At 44.8% G+C, this 5,000-nt stretch overlaps 2 protein-coding genes across 2 annotated transcripts in view; one reads left to right on the plus strand and one right to left on the minus strand.

The window, feature by feature from the left end:
- The window catches only part of LOC116054922 (zinc finger protein 609-like), a 60,036-nt gene extending 59,820 nt beyond the window's left edge, over positions 1 to 216 (plus strand). Inside the window, exon 9 of the mRNA XM_031306673.2 lies at positions 1 to 216. This exon is cut by the window's left edge and continues 913 nt beyond it. The gene's annotated coding sequence lies outside the window, so the exon portion shown is untranslated.
- The window catches only part of LOC116036403 (NLR family CARD domain-containing protein 3-like), a 1,020,880-nt gene that overhangs the window by 836,252 nt on the left and 179,628 nt on the right, over positions 1 to 5,000 (minus strand). The window lies entirely within an intron of this gene.

Raw genomic sequence — 5,000 nt, forward strand, 5'->3', positions numbered from 1 at the left:
TCCAACATTTTAGTCACTTTCTTCAAAGCTCTTATCAATTTCTTTTTTCAAATGCTATTAATTGATTATAAAAAAAACTCCAAATTCAATGAATTCAGTGAACTGATTATGTACTTTACATGTGAAGAGCGTTGTACGGAACCGTCCACGTTACTTTTTTTGACAATTTGGTTGAAAGAAACTCCAAATTTCGGATATAGAAACTTTTAAAAACAAGGACAACAGGAGAGTTATGGCGTTTTTCCATTACATGGTACCTGCTCGCCTCGCCTCGACACGCTGTGCGTCTGTTTTCTGTTGCAGATTTTAGTCCTGCCTCAGCGTGGCTGCTCGTTATGCCGGCTCAACACGCACACCAGCGCACAAGTATAAACATCAGGCCACTTGAGCTTGTTTTACAGTTCTGTGGAGGCTCCACGTAACCTGACTCCAGATGGATTGCTTGGCATTTGCTCGGCATATCCATCTGGGAACTTTCCGTTGGAGAACTTTTGGGAAGGGGCGAAAATACTGGTTAGCTGATTGGATAAACCATCCGTCTATCACCACCTATGTTGGTGATAGACGGGCCAAATCAACCAATCAGATCAACGATATATCAAAATTTTGCCGAAACCAGTCGGGAGAAGAGCAAAAACATCTTTTCCTCCGAGAAAAGCCTCCAGCGCCGTTTTATGCTCTTCTTTCAAAGAAGGAATACTTTCTAATTCAGATAAAACTTGCGTGATAGCTACGCTCATCTCATCCGTGGAAGCCGCCACGTTGTTTAGACTGAACAGTCGCTTCTCGTTGCGTCACACCTAAACCCACCTCCAAACCAACGCTGATTGGTCGGTCGTTTGGCGAACGGCTGCAAATTTTCTCTGTCTCAAGATGCCAGACTGATCTGCGAGTGGAAAACTGGAGCTCACCAGATCAGGACGCTCTCACCAGGCTAGGCTCCACCAGAGCTTTCTCCGTAGCCTGTGTAAGTGGCCTGATGTTTATACTTGTGCGCTGGTGTGTGCGTGGAGCATGTGTGTGTGTGTGTGTACGTAGGCTACGGTGAAAGCTCTGCAGAGCCTCTGCAGAACTGTAAAACAAGCGGCGCCACAGTAAACTACCGTGACCTAACGTACACACACAGAACGTGGAAGGTGTGTTGTTGTTGCCAGAAGACACATTTAGTTTCTAAAGAAGCTGGAGGCAGCAAAAAATACACAGCTGGCTAAACTGTTTAAAAATAGCGGGTTTGTTCAGGACACCCCCGTCTGTCTCTTTCACGTCACCTTTTGGTATCGCCTCAGCTCGCTGGGAACCTCGACTGAGGAGGTACTACATAAAGTACCTGTTAGCAGGTACCAGGGACTTTTTTTAGTAACGGAAAACCAAAAAAGTCAAGGCGAGGCGAGCAGGTACCATTGCACTGACAGACATCAGATGGGTCAGTTCAAACCGGATCCAAACATTATTTGTCTCTTCCCGTTTACTACCGTGTATATTTTTACAAAATAATGTCCCATGGTGGTTGACAGGAAGGCGCCCCCCCCCCCCCCATGACCTCTGACCTCTCTGAGAAGCTCAGTTCTGAACTGCAGCGGACACCGTCACACTTTGACCTGGAAGTATCTCCACTTCACAGGAAATAATTAAAAAAAAATGAAAAAAAAAATACTGTGGCCGGAGGAGGACGGACCAATCAGAGGGCAGCGCTCGGACTGTTGCTGCATCCTCAGACTCCTCCTCCTCCTCCTCAGTGTGTAGCTGTACTGTACTCTGTGTGTGTGTGTGTGTATGCGTGTGTGTGTGTGTGTGTGTGTGTGTGTGTGTTTGTGTAAATACTGTACAGAGGAATTATTTTAAAGAGCCTGTTGGATGCTGTTGGATTTCCTACTTCTTCTGTTTGTCTGGTAGCCTCTGCCTCTGTTTTTCTACTGTTGTTGATCTGATATTAAACCTGTAGCTGGTGGAACGGCGCCCGCGCTCACTGTCCTCATTCATCTGTTGTCGTAGAAACTACTCGCTCCTCTTCGCGCTTCAGGATGGGAGGTTGAACTCCAGCCGCCCGAGTGGTAACAGGAAACGAGTGTGTGAAGATACACACGAGTCAGGCAGACACATCTGTCAGTTTTAGGAGCCCTCACATTATTCAGCACACACACACACACACACACACACACACACACACACACAGAGACATACACACAGACACACACAGACATAGACACACACACACACACACAGACATAGACACACACACACAGACATACACACACACACACACACACACACAGACATATACACACACACACACACACACACACACACACAGAGACATACACAGAGACATACACACAGACACACACAGACATAGACACACACACACACACACACACACACACACACACACAGAGACATACACACAGACATAGACACACACACACACAGACACACACACACACACACACACAGAGACATACACACACACACACACACATAGACACACAGACACACACATAGACACACACACAGACATACACACAGACATAGACACACACACACAGACATACACACACACACACACACACACACAGACATAGACACACACACAGACATACACACACACACACACACACACAGACATATACACACACACACAGAGACATACACACAGACACACACAGACATAGACACACACACACACACACACACACACACACACACACACACACACAGAGACATACAGACACACATAGACACACACACAGACATAGACCCCCCCCCACACACACACACACACACACAGACATAGACACACACACACACATAGACACACACACACAGACACACACAGACATAGACCCACATAGACACACATACACACACACACAGACATACACACACAGACATAGACGCACACACACACACACACATAGACACACACAGACATAGACACACATAGACACACACACATACACACACACAGACACACACACACACACACACACAGTATTTAGCTGTGTTAATGTAAAGGGTGCCTTATATTTCAGACTATTAAAAATGTTTTTTTAATACTAACTAGAACTGAAAATAATGAAATTTAAGGCTCAAGTATTCACCAGAAAGCTGTAAACTCAGGAAACTGGATGAAAGGTACGGCTGCAACTAACGATTATATTAATAGTTGATTAATGTGTAGATTATTGTCTGGATGAATGGATGAGTTGTTTAGTCTCTAAAATGTGGATCATTGTTGTCCAAAGTCCGAGATAAACGTCCTCACGTCAAAGATCTTCAGTTTCCTGTCCCAGAGGAGTGAAGAAACAATATTCACATTTAACAAGCTGACATCACACTAGTTTACCTGATTTATCATAAAAATAATGACTCAAACTGATTAATAGATGATCAGAATAATTGCAGGTTAATTTAATAGTTGACGACTAATTTAAACTAACGACGATTCATAGTTGCAGCTCTACACTTTAAGCTTTTAAAGTGCCCATATTATGAGAAAATCCCTTTTTCTGGGATTTTGGGGAGTTATTTTGTGTCTCTGGTGCTTCCACACACATACAAACTTTGATAAAACCATCCGTGCTGTTCTGAGTGAGATACGGTTTCTGAATGTGTCCTAGTTCGACGTTCAGAAATTGAACCAGGTATGCACGTCTACAGATGTCCAAAATGGTCCTTTTTTGGACGTTCAGATATTGAGCCTGATTCCCACGTCTACAGACGTCCATAGGGGGTCCTAGTCAGACGTTCAGATACTGAACCAGTTCCGCACGTCTACAGACGTTCAAACCGGGGTCCTAGTCAGACGTTCACCTCTTTTGCACGTCCACAGACGTACAAAAGTGGGTCTGAACTGACTGACGTCATGCAGACATTATCTGAACGTCTATCTGACGTCGCATGTTTGCTGGGCTGCCTTCAGTCTCCGGGTGAGCTGGTCAAAATCTGCACGGCTTTCTACGTCACTAGCTGAGACGAGGGGGCTAGGGGGCTAACCGTTAGCATGCTAGCTCGTTCTCAATGGCAAAACACTGCTACAACACACACTAGTTCACCATAATCTACAAAAGAACTACTTCCATGTCCCTGTTCTGCAGGTATTCCATGCAAAGTTGGAAGTGCGCCCTCGTTTAGAAGAAGTCTCCCGGCTAATCCTGCCTTGTACTACTGAAGTTGGAGAAACAGCTAGCTAGCTCATGTAGTCCTTACCTAGCTACTGAGCGTGTGCAACTGCCAACAAAGATGTTACAGCAGTGAGAGGTCTCACACTGTAGCAAAAACAGAGACCTGACCAGACGTAGATGTGACGTGAGCAACCTGTCTGAAAGTTGGAAGTCTTCTGGTAGCTGTGCCAAGAGAAATCTCAATCATTCCCAATCTAGCAGAGACGGAGAGCGTAGGTATATGTAAGGAGATAACATAGACACAGGCTAATTATTGATCACTAAAATGATAGTTAACATTAGTAATTAAACTTAAACAGCTAATGGAAGTCCAAACTGCCTGAGAGCTTCTCCTGTACTATACGGTAATTCCTCTACTATGAGACAGTAAGTCTCGTGGTTATGACCCAATCGTTAGCCTATTTTTATAAAAACGTCTGCTACGGAGCCATAACGTGAGGTACAAGGTAATGGAGCCTTTTATACATTGTCGTGTTTCTTTAGAAATAAACAATGGACAAATGGAGTCTTTAAACTCTTCAGATGTAAAGTTATTCTCTGTCAAAGTGACGTCAAAATGAATGGCAGTCAATGGGATGCTAACGGGAGGTGATGGCTTGGTAGCATCAAAATGGCGCCATAGGAGCTACGCGTTGTGGAGAGAGGCTCACCCCCTCGGTTACAATACTCTCAAAATCCCCCAACCAATAGAATGCCAGCTGTAGTGTTGGCCAATGAAATGATCCCTGCCCCATTGAGGGTGCGTTCACTTTACGTTGAACGTCTGTATTGGGGGGCTTGCTTTGTAACCAAGTGTATTAATCCCCTCCGTCCATCGCT

The sequence above is a fragment of the Sander lucioperca genome, chromosome 7, assembly GCF_008315115.2.
Source record: "Sander lucioperca isolate FBNREF2018 chromosome 7, SLUC_FBN_1.2, whole genome shotgun sequence".
Classification (NCBI taxonomy): domain Eukaryota; kingdom Metazoa; phylum Chordata; class Actinopteri; order Perciformes; family Percidae; genus Sander; species Sander lucioperca.